A 12534-nucleotide genomic window follows, 5' to 3' on the forward strand; every position below is an offset into this window, starting at 1 on the left:
CCCCCCCCGGCTGCCGGTGTGGCCGAGGTTGTTCTAGGCGCTTCAGTCTGGAACCGCGCGACCGCTACGGTCGCAGGTTCGAATCCTGCTTCGGGCATTGATGTGTGTGATGTTAGTTAGGTTTATGTAGTTCTAAGTTCTAGGGGATTGATGAACTCAGATGCTATGTCCCATAGTGATCAGAGCCATCTGAACCATTTGAACCCCCCCCCCCCCCCCCCCCCATGCGTGGGCGGGCATTGTCTTGCTCAAATGTGAGCCCAGGATGGTTTGCCATGAAGGGTAACGAAACGAGGAGTAGAATATCGTTGACGTATCGCTTTGATCTAAGGGTCCCGCGGATGACAACCAAGTTGGTCCTTCTATGAAAAAAATTGGCAACCCAGAGCATCACTCGTGGTTGTCGGATAGTATGGCGTGCGACAACGGAGTCAATATCCCACCTCTATCTGAGAAGTCTCCAAACACATTTTCGCCTCTTATCGATGCTCAGTTCGAAGAGTGCCTCATCGCTGAAACCAGTTCTATTCCAGCCAGTGAGATCCCATCCCGAGTATGCCCGACACTACTGTAAGCGGGCTTCTTCGTGTACAAAAGTCAATGGTAGTTGGCGCAAGGGGCGCCACGAGCTGCGCCACCCTTCTGTGAGTCGCCTATTGACGGTCCCTGTGGTTACTAGCACCAGTTGCACGTCAGATCGATGATAACGATGAAACCAGGACTCTTGAGTGCCTCTCTGATGATTGCTCTGACCTCACACCTGATGTTGTATTGTCTCTCTAGGTCGACGGCTTCCTTCTTGACGCAGTGTTCGGCCATGGTTGACCCATTCCTGCCAACATCCTCGAATAATGGTCCGCTCCTATTCAGATGTTGAGTGATTGGTCGATTACTCCAACTAGCTTCTTTGAGCCTAACAACACGTCCTCTCTCAAATGTTGACATCTACGTATATTGTTCGCGCAGCCACCTGCGAGGCATAGTTACTGTCTAGCTGAGTACACGGAATGAAATTCGCAAAGACTTTATTCACTGGAATTGACATATTCCCTGTTTAGTATCCTTGCCAGCTGCGCAGTGAAACTGCACTGTAGCGTCACACATTCACACATTCATCCACCGGCCGCCAAAGTTTATAGTTTTGCATTTTACGCCCGTGCCGGCCTGTGTGGCCGTGCGGTTCTAGGCGCTTCAGTCTGGAACCGCGTGACCGCTACGGTCGCAGGTTCAAATCCTGCCTCGGGCATGGATGTGTGTGATGTCCTTAGGTTAGTTAGGTTTAAGTAGTTCTGAGTTCTAGGGGACTGATGACCACAGATGTTAAGTCCCATAGTGCTCAGAGCCATTTTTTTTAATTTTTTTTTTTACGCCCGTACCTGTATGGGTATCAATTTGTGATCACTTTGCATAACTTCTTCGCGATGCATCTTTTTCTCTTTCTTTGTCTCAGAATGTATTACAATGTGCAGGCAGTTCCTGCACCTTTCATACCCATGAAAGATATGCACTGATGAGCCACAAAATTGCAACTGCTGGCCACCGCGAATCTGAACGCCACCTGGTGTAGTTACGGGCACGAGCCACGCTAACGAACATGCGATAAGGAGCAGGAGGTGGGCAGCAAAGAGGGCTGGTCCCTACTGATAATAAAAGGCGTGAGACGAATGGGAAATCAAAGTAGCGATGATACCGGTCGAAAATTGGAAAATACACTCGCATAAGTGACTTTGAGAAAGGGGAGATGGTTCTGGAACGGTGCCTCCGAAACGGCTGTTCGCGGTCTGCTATCGTGAACATTTGTGGGAAGTGGTTGAAGGACTGTGAAACCACGAACAGGGGACGAGGTCTCCACCATCCACAGCTCAGTAAAGAACGCGGAAGCCTGAGGCTCTCCCACTCTTTAAAAGAGTGTGGCTACGATCTGTTGCAGATTTGATTACAGAATACAGTGGTGGAGCAGGTACAAGTGTCTCGGGGTACACAGATGGGAGCTCTTTCCTCACCAGACGACCCTTACGTGTTCCCATGTTGACACAACGTCGTCGACTGGGCCGTGGATCGGTAGAAACGTACAACCTGGTCCGACGTATCACATTCCTCGTTACACGAGGTCGATAGTCGTGCCTGGATGCTCTATTATGTAGGCAAATGTCTGTTCTAAACATGCAGCGCGCCATGGAAATCTGCAGGGGGTGGCAGTATTTTGCTACGGAGAACGTTCACCTGGGCTTCTGTGGGACCTGTGCTAGAAGAAGAAGGTACCATGACAACCGAAGGCCATGTGAACATTTTTGTGGACCGGCTGCGTCCCTTCATGCTTCGTGTCGTGCCTGAAGGCGATGACATTTTCCAGCAAAATAACTATATGTGTCACTAGGCCAGAATCGTGCTACAGGAGCTTTAGGTGCAAAATAGTGGACTTACGTTCATATCTTATCCACCAAATTCACCTAATCTGAACAATAGTCTAGGTTTCCTTTTTGAGATGATATCTAGAAAACGTTTGACTTCAAATACGCAGTAAAGAAATGAGGACGTATAAGGCATCTCGCATTTTCAGTGTTCCTCAAGCAACATTGGAACGTTATGCTAAAACAACAGATGCCGAGATGAATCTATGGACACCAAATTAGGAAGGAAACCTACTTTCCTCAAGAACTGGAAGAGGACTGCAACCAAATGGGACAGCGATTCTATGATGTCTCAAGAAAACATATCAGAAGACTTGCTATAAAAAATAACACTGAAAACCCATTTTCGAAAGAAAAACTGCAAGGTAGTAAAAATGATTATGGAACTTCATAAAAAGGAATCCCAAACTCTCTTAGGGCTCCCAAAAGACTTTCATTCGCCAGAGGTAAGGGTTCTACATCCGAAGCTGTCAGCAAGTTTTTTGACATTTATGGGCTGGACTTAGTTTCAATCAAGAACAACTCAACCAGACAGTTTAACTGTGACAAAAATGGTATCGCAGTTATGTAGCATGAGCACACTAAAACTGTTGCATTGAAAGGAAAAAAAGCAAATTGTTTCTCTACAGGCTGCTGAAAGGTGTGCACTCATTATTGTAGTGACATGTATGAGCCCTTCGGGACACTTCATACCCCCTCTGATGATCTTCCCACGGAAGAGTATAAAGATGGAATTGACAGATGGTTCTCCTCTAGGTTCCACTAATGCTTGCCATCCTTCAGGGAGGGTTCAAACAGCCATTTTACACAATGGTTTCGCCACTTCTTGCTCCATGTGAAACCAACGAAGAATGATCCTGCGGTTCTTGCCGTGAATGGACACTTCACCCATGTCAGAAATATTGATTTGATTAATCTGGCCAGGGATAACCATCTCTCCGTTGCTTTTTTCCCGTCTCATAGCACCCATCAAATGCAGCCATGGACGATTCACGTAAGGGGCCACCGAAGACATTTTATGCTCAAGAAATTGAGAGCTGTATCAAGTGACATTTCGATCGTGTTGTAACTGTGTACCAAGTAAGCTACATTTTTCGAAAATCTTACGTGTATGCAGTAACAGCAGAAATAGCAGCAAACTGTTTCCGGAAAGGCAGGTCTGTTTTCATGCAACCGTCAGAATTCCCGAGTCCATGAATTTGCTGTTGTAGAAAAACTGGCTGATCCTCCTGAGAATAGTTCATTTGCAAATAAGAATCCACAAGAAGGTGGCGATCTCAAAAAAAAAAAAAAAAAAAAAAAAAAAAAAAATGCCATTCCTGAAACACCGGAATCTGAAGAAAGTGATGTTTCTTAAACTACAAAATTCATATTTATCATGGCAACTGACATCAGTCCTCTTCCAAAAATTAGAAGCGAAATAGGTTCCAGAAGATTCTCCACTGATTCTGCTCAGCTGATCACTAGACCTCCTTATAAGAATCAGTTAGTGGATTCAAAACAAAGGGGTAACACCAATGAAAGTTGGGAATGCAGGACGGGGTAAGTGCGAAGCACCAAACAAGTCACCTGGACGTGGAAAACCGACTGGCAAGTAACGGAGGACCACTGAATCATCATTACAGTCCAAAGCAGATGAAATTGAACTTCGTGATGTCTACATCTACGTTTATACTCCGCAAGCCACCCAACGGTGTGTGGCGGAGGGCACATTACGTGCCACTGTCATTACCTCCTTTTTCTGTTCCAGTCGCATATGGTTCGTGGGAAGAACGACTGCCGGAAAGCCTCCGTGCGCTCTCGAATCTCTCTAATTTTACATTCATGATCTCCTCGTGATAGAGCGACGACAATGAAGACGCGGAGTACAGGCCTCTTGTCAGACGATCACAATGGCGAGAACTGGATTCGATGCTCAAAACGCACCAAAGTACCAAAGTAAAACTGTTTTTATTAAAGATTACGTGCTCTCACTATTGTTTACTGATCATTTTACAAGATGATGATTTTACATGGTTCAAATGGCTCTGAGCACTATGGGACTTAACTGCTGAGGTCATCAGTCCCCTAGAACTTAGAACAACTTAAACCTAACTAACCTAAGGACATCACACACATCCACGCCCGAGGCAGGATTCGAACCTGCGACCGTAGCGGTCGCGCGGTTCCAGACTGAAGCGCCTAGAACCGCACGGCCACTCCGGCCGGCGGGTAGTATCTGAAAGCGTTCCAAGTGGTGTAAGAGAAAACCAACACAGCTGAGCAAAGAAAGGGTGAAGAGAAGATGGATTGTGAGAGAGAGAGGCGGAGATGGACAGAGAGAGAGAGAGAGAGAGAGAGAGAGAGAGAGAGAGAGAGAGAGAGAGAGAGAGAGTGCGGGAGGGAGAAGAGGGGGATGGGGAAGAGAGAGGGAGGAGGAGGAGATGTGTACAGTATATCTAAAATTTGTGTACACGAGTGATGTTATAGGTAAAATGTTAGTGATTAAATAAATATGCGTCATTAATCAACAAAACAAAGTAATTTCTTAAAACAAGTTTCGTAAGTGATTATACACTTTTAGCGTCAACTCCTGTTGGTTCCAAGCAGTCATATCAATTTTTTAAATTTTTGTTTTCTTCACTCAGGACGGTACGGTCGCTTGTTCCGAGAAGGAACTAGTGATTTTCTGACGAGCCAGAAATGGAGTTCGACAGCCCGCAGCGCCCGATTCGCAACACGCAAACCTGACAAAGACAGCCTTGGGCGCGCATCAAAAGCGGCCGCAAGAATGCGGACACCCAACACCCGAGGTCGCGCGGCTGGGCGCGGCCCCTAGTCCGCTGCCGCCGCCGCCGCCGCCGCTGCCCAGGATCAACGGCACGCTCTCCGGGAGCGCACGTGTGTTACAGCAGCGCAGGGTGGGCAGCCACTTGCCACTGCGACAGTCTGTCAGAAACTAGTCTGTTAGAAACTAGGACTGACAGGTAGGACGAAAGACGTCTGGAAAGGCTCATGCAGCGGGCGTGGCTCGCTTCACGCCAATACTAACATACCATTAATATTTTATTTTATTTATTTATTTATTTTTAAGCCGATCCCCTCCGTACCCGCATTTGCTTGCTAGCCATCATAAAACGTTTCAGTCACCTCTGCGGAGATGTTAGTAATTCCATCGACGAGTCATGGGATACGTGACTATGATGTTGTCTGTACGTCTGGGTGCAATCATCCATTAATAAGACCCCATCCGGGAGATAGTAGGAAGGACGCAGGATATGTCGTAATCTTCATGCAGGAGGCGCGGCACACTTTCGACCAATACTAAGAGACCATATACTTACTTGAGTTTTCTTTTTTTCTTTTATTTATTTTTTTTTATTTTATTTTTTTTTAAAGAAAGAACTGCAGCCTCTCCGCGCCAACATTTGCCTAGTGAACATCATGCAAAGTTCCTGTGTCACCTCTGCAGAGGTGTTAGTAATCCCATCGGCAAATCACGGGATACGTGATGTGATGTTGTCTGTACTTCTGGGTGCAATCACGCGCTAATAAAACCCCACCTGGGAGGTAGTAGACAGAAAGGGTTTGAGGAGTAACGATTTTGTCGGCCGGAGTGGCCGATCGGTTCTACGCGCTACAGTCTGAAACCGCGCGACCGCTACGGTCGCAGGTTCGAATCCTGCCTCGGGCATGGATGTGTGTGATGTCCTTAGGTTAGTTAGGTTTAAGTAGTTCTAAGTTTTCCGGGACTGATGGCCTCAGAAGTTAAGTCCCATAGTGCTCAGAGCCAGTAACGATTTTTAGGGCAGAGGAACATAAGTTCCACGATAAACAGCATGGAAGAAAGAGCTCTGCGACTGTCTGGAGGGCTAATAGACCTACTGGCGGATCTGTGCTCCTACTAGCGGCATTTCAGGCATGAGTGTAAGAAAACGTTAGTAGAAGATAGGGTTACGGTTGCTACTGACTCAGTTTCAGTATCAGCGTTCCTGTAGTATGCTCAAGTTGTCATCAGAGAACTCGGTCTATATGAAAAAAAATTGTAGATGTTCGTTTGTTCAAAGTTCTTAATCTCCGAAAGTTCTTGACGGTTCCTTTGAAATTTTGATACAACGTTGAATTCTAATACGTGCGTGTTTTTAGATACCTTAGCCTTTGTTATATGTATATTTTAATACAAATAATATATAAACATATATATGTAATATATAGAGGGAAAACTTTGTTACCAAAAATATCAAAATGTATCTTCCCGAGTTTCTCTAAATTTCTACACATTTCTGTAATAAAAGTTTCGACAAATATGGACTATATGCCTTTTAATATATATATGACACGTAGTTAGCAAACAGAAAAGTCGTGTTTATGGCTTATTCATTTATGATTAGAATACTGCTACAGAATCTGAGTTAGCAATAACGATAAACAAGGGTCAGGGTCAGAGAGAGAGAGAGAGAGAGAGGGGTGAGGGGGAGGAAGAAGAGCGGTGGGGCGGGACGAAAAGGACACAGAAAACGGGAAGGAAGAGATGGACAGACGTAGGGGCAGGAGGAGATGGAGAGAGGGTGGGAGGAGACGGTGGACAGAGAATTGGGGGAGGAGGTGATGAACTTGGAGAGGCGAAGACAGAAGGGCAGGAGGAGATGGGAATAGAGTGGGGAGAGGAGAATATGAACTGAGAGAGAGGGAAGGAGGAGGAGGTAGACAGAGACAGGAGACAGAAGGAGATGAGGACGTATATCCAATTCCCATAGATATTAGAAATGTGTTCTTTCTCTTTTCTTTCTTTTCAATTTAAACAGAAGGAGCTACAGCAAAGCGTGGCCGGCGTACATCTAGTTTCATCATAAAATCGGCTACTCGATGTAGGAAGTCATGTGACTTTTGTTTGCGATTATGTGTGTTTGACTCTTCTGTCATTGCCGGTATTTAATCTATATAAGGGCAGAAGGCGCTGTCAGTCAGATTTGCTGTGTTACGGGGTTTAGCCGATATAGTGTTGTCTTTGTGCTTAGTTTCAGCGTACCATCGGTGGTTAAATGTCCCTAAGGAAAAGTCTTTCGACATGTGGTTTTCATTATAGTGTCCCTGACGTAGGATGAAGGGGTTGTTGGAGTGTCTCCAGTTCTTGTGCAGTTATGTGGCGAGTTTATTGAACACCTCCACGAGGGTCTCCTGGCAGAAGTCATCTTACAAGTCAAGGATGCACACAACCTATTGGAGCTGAATAGTCCCAGACTGGCGCAACCTATATCATCATTGACGTAATAAGCGTCATGTACGTGGACCTCGACAACCTCCTGTTCGGTGTAGCCTACTTTGCCCGTTACGCATTGGCTAGAGTTGTTTGAGCCTCACGTGTGCTTTGTTGGCGACGTGTTGCGTGCTGTCCCCGCCCCAAAGTACGTTTTTCGCCAAACCAGACGCCGAGGTACCTCACTCTCTCACGGGAACAGGACACTTGTCACGTCTCTATCCACGTGATGCTGAAGTACTCCCTTTGCCAGCAAGATCTCCCGATCTGTACCCGATAGAACATGTGTGGGACCAGCTCGGATTTCAACTCTGTCCCGATGTCAGTAACCAGAATGTCAAGGACGTGTTACAATAGTTTTTGCCAACTTGCCTCAGAAGAGGATACAACGGCTTTACGACACCATTCCCAGTAGACACAGTTCTTGCACCCAGGCCACTGGGGGTGAAACGTCATACTCATAAGTGGGCTCATACTGCCAAGTTCTTTGTAAATTTAAGTTCTTTTGTAATCACTAAAATAACATCACATATCCTCTTAAGCAGTTATTTTCATTTCGTTTCCTCGTCCCCTCAAGGTGTTTTGTCTGGCGATGCATATACTTGTCATACTACGGTAAGTACATAGGAGAGTGTGCTTCGTTGCAGTAGTAGCTATTACATGCACTATTCCATTCGCGGAATGGAAAACGTAGGGGTGTTTAAAACCCAGCGGGTGGTTTGAATACCGCAGTGATCATTACCCAAGTGACTATAGGGCGGGCCTACAATTTGACACTGTCAGTTGGCATTTTTTGCACACAGAAATCACTGCCTGCGGCGAAAGAGGCGACAAGTGACAGAAACAATCCTAGGACCAACTGGGGATGTAATCCCGGACGTTTTCGGTTGTAGGCTGGCACTTGACCACTGAGCTATAGAGATATAAAACTGACTGTATAACTTCATTTCTTACATTGTGTTCACGTTTCCTATGTGAGGCTGACGGCGATGGCTGCGTGATGGTCATACATTTTTCTTCGAATATAGTTTCTTTAAATTTTTTTTAAAAAAGAAGTCGCAAACACAACACCACCTTTCTTTCAAAGATTACCACTAAAGTTCCTCCAGCATCTATGCTACACTTCCACACAGGATATATAGACTTGTTTCGATCAAAAGAGAGCGGCTCTAAATTACTTCAATGTCTGTTGTCATACCTACTTGACAGGTACTCCTAGCACTTTAAGACTACTATAGAATTGGTCGCATGCTGATTAAGTGTTCGTCCAGTTTCATATCGCTTCACAGTATTACCCCCAAATACTTATATGACGTAATATGCCCAAGGTGTCACAACTACTCGTGTAACTGAACACCATAGTGTTCTTTCTTTAAAGATATTATATTGCGTTAATCAACATTTAAAGACAGCTTCAATTTATTACAGCAATTGGAAATTTTGCCCAAGTGTTTCTGCATTCAATCCTTCTGCATTCTTCTTTCTGCATTTTCTCACTGTCATCTAACGCCAATACCTCTCTGTAGACAAGAGTATCGTCAGAGTCAGAAAGTAATCTGATGGTGCTGCTGATTCTGAGAAATTGTTCATGTATCCTGAGAAAATAGTGTTAATGTGGCTGGCATTTCGCTCCCTACTTCCTTTTCCGTTTCTGTACGGTTTCCAAGCACCAACGAGTTAATGCAACGCCATAGGGTGAGATACGGAGATCGCTCTAGTCGTGGAATAGATCCAAGTCTTCCAACGACAAGGATATCTCTTGATCAGGTGTTCCCCGACGTCAGTATCGGAGAGGGATGTCAAAGTGTCATATTTAAAGCGCATTCCATTGGAACAACAATGCCAGAGTTTTATCAACTTTGGCAGCACTTTTAGAATTAACGCCAGGTAGCGGATGTAGTAATGAATGTTGTAAACGTTTTTCCTGTGATTTGGCACTTGGAACAACTCTAGCGATACGCAAGACAGTACCAAGAATACGACAGAACTGAAAACGTGGCTTGTGAGAAAACGACGCTTAGGACGCTTGGAATTTTCACTTTTCTTTTTAACTATTCCTTGCACAAATTTTATTTTAGAGGTGTAAATACTGCTCCACCCTATTATTCGAAGCGTGAATTAACGCGAAAAATCTCTTACGTTTATACCGACGGTGACAAATTTCTTCCAGATGGGATGACGCCCGTAGAGAAACTTCGGATTCCCGTGCACAGCTTTACGTCGGACCGTACACGAACAACGCTTCTGGGCATAAAAACTACATCAGGAAACATATAACGAAATTTTACTTGTTTTGCGTTGCCATATGAGAAGGAAAAAATATAAGATTGAATTCGTGGGTGTGTGGGGCTTACAGCTCCGGCAGCGAGGGTGGCTCTAACACAATCGGGCAACGACCCAAACTATGCTAGGATAACAGACTGTGGTTACATCTCATGCTGCTTCAACTACGCCAGAGTTCATCAGTCGCAGTGGCTGGCTACTGGTGGCGTGTCTGTCTCGGCAACCCTTGGTCAGATTTGTCAGTGGATTATATTTTCGGAGACTATCCTGGACAGGGCAACAGCCGAACACTGCCTGTGTCGAGGAAATTGTAGACAGCAAGGTCAGCATGCAATCCTGTTGAAAGAAAATATCAGAGACTTGAAGATCGGGAACAGTCACGTGATAAATGTAACGCCTACTATCCAAATTACTGGCCATGTGAGCCAGAGGTTATTGTGTTGTTTACAAATGCAATGTGCCAATGTTCGTCCTCATCAGGGCCTTCACACACGGATACGTATATGAAGAACCGGGATTCATCTGAAAAGACGATGTGGTACAATTCCTGTGTCCACTGTTGTCTGGGAGCCCTCTCTGCTGGCATGTCAGCGGCGCTGGGTAGCCGCGCGGTCTAAGACGCTTTGTCACGGTCCGTGCGGCTGCCCCCGTAGGAGGTTCGAGTCCTCCTTCGGGCGTGGGTGTGTGTGTTATCCATAGCGTAAGTCAATTTACGTTAGATTAAGTACTGCCTAGACTTAGGGACCGATTACCTCAGCAGTTTGATCCCATAAGGCCTTACCACATATTTCCAAATTTCTGCCATGTCAAGGGTAGTCGAACAAATGTCAACGTATTGGCAGTCATTGGTGCTCCAGACGTTGTTGCACTGCCCACATGGATGTTTCTCTTCCTGCAAACAAGCGCATTTCCTGACGCAAGGTGAGTGACACTGCACGACCGAGCGAACAATTTGTCCTATATATGCGGTGTCTGTTCTTTCGGACATCTCTGAAAGAACAGATACCATTTCGATTTTGCAGCTACTGTGAATCAAGACACAAAGGAATGAATGACATTAGCTGCTAGTGGGCATCGATTTAAATCAGTGGTAAAAGTTGTAAATTTGTGCTGGGCTGGGATTTGAACCTAGGTCTCCTGCTTATTACGCAGATGCCCTTCCAGACACAGTGGTCATCAAAACTGCATGGACTACCTTAGCACGCCTCCCGTCAGTCCCAAATTGTCAACTTATCCACACACTACTGATGAAGGGCCTTTTGTCCGACAGCTTAAACACTGCTGGATACGGTTTCAATGAGGTGTTTGCATGTCGCTGGAGGAATGGCAGCTCGTCCTTTTTTGACACTGGAATCTGGAACGAAGTCGACGTTCTAACTCATCTCAAAGGGTTGGGTCTCTGGGAAGTCCATTCCATTTCAGAAATGCTATTGTCCATAATCCGTTGCCTCATGGACGCTGCTTTGTGGTAGTGTGCATTTGCATACTGATACAAACGATCACCGTCTTCGAAGTGTTCCTCTGCTGCATGCATTACACACTGCTGTAAAATGTGTTCACATCCTTCCGCTTTAAGCATTTTTTTAAGTGCGATAAACGGTTCACTCTACAGACACAAGAAACACTCCCATACAGTAACACTACCTCTTCCGTAATTCACCGTTCGTGTTACACAAGATGGTAAATACTATTGTGCAGGTAATCCCTACATCCAGCCCCTTCCATCGGATTGCCGCAGGGTATAGCATGATTCATCTCTCCAAACCACTCGTTTTCAGTCATCCACTGTCCAATGGCGTCGCTCTTTAGATGTCCTCAAGCGTCACTTAGCACTTAGCACTTGGACTGTTGGTTCCCCTTTGGAACTCACGAGTGATTCTATCCGCTGATTTCATGCGGTGTTTTGAAACCATCCTCGATGGTTCCTGACCGCCAGTACACGAAATCTACCTGGTCTTGATTTATTCATGGTTGTTTCTTCGAGTTTCCACTTCACAGTCCTTTAGAAGGGTTGAAATGTCCCTGGTGGGTTGGTTACTCAGATGACATCCAGAGACTAGTTCACGTTCGAAGTCACTGATGTTTTTTACCCGTCTCCGTCTGCTGTTACTGCTTCTCTACTGGCAACACAATGTTACCCACCTCAGTTTGTAGTAGCGGGCAATCCTTTCGTGACATCTAGTTTTCAATACCGCACTGGATAGAGGTGTCTATGTGAACTAACGGAAGAAAAAATCACAACACTAAGAAGGAGTTGTGCGATATTAACGTAAGTTGGTAGGAGTATTTCTACATATGAAACACGAAGTGTAATTAAATTGCTGGTCAGCTGTGGCCGAGCGATTCTAGGCGCTTCAGTCCGGAACCGCGCTGTTGCTACGGTAGCAGGTTCGAATCCTGCCTTGGTCATGGATGTGTGTGTTGTCGTTAGGTTAGTTAGGTTTAAAGTAGTTCTAAGTCTAGGGGACTGATGACCTCAGATGTTAAGTCCCATAGTGCTTAGAGCCATTTGAACCATTTTTTTGTAGTAAAATTTCGCGTCAGTCCCATGAGAGTGGCGCTAGTAACACCATCATGAAAATGGCAATAAGGTTTGCTTTAAAT

This window comes from Schistocerca serialis, chromosome 5 (genome assembly GCF_023864345.2).
Source record: "Schistocerca serialis cubense isolate TAMUIC-IGC-003099 chromosome 5, iqSchSeri2.2, whole genome shotgun sequence".
Lineage (NCBI taxonomy): Eukaryota > Metazoa > Arthropoda > Insecta > Orthoptera > Acrididae > Schistocerca > Schistocerca serialis.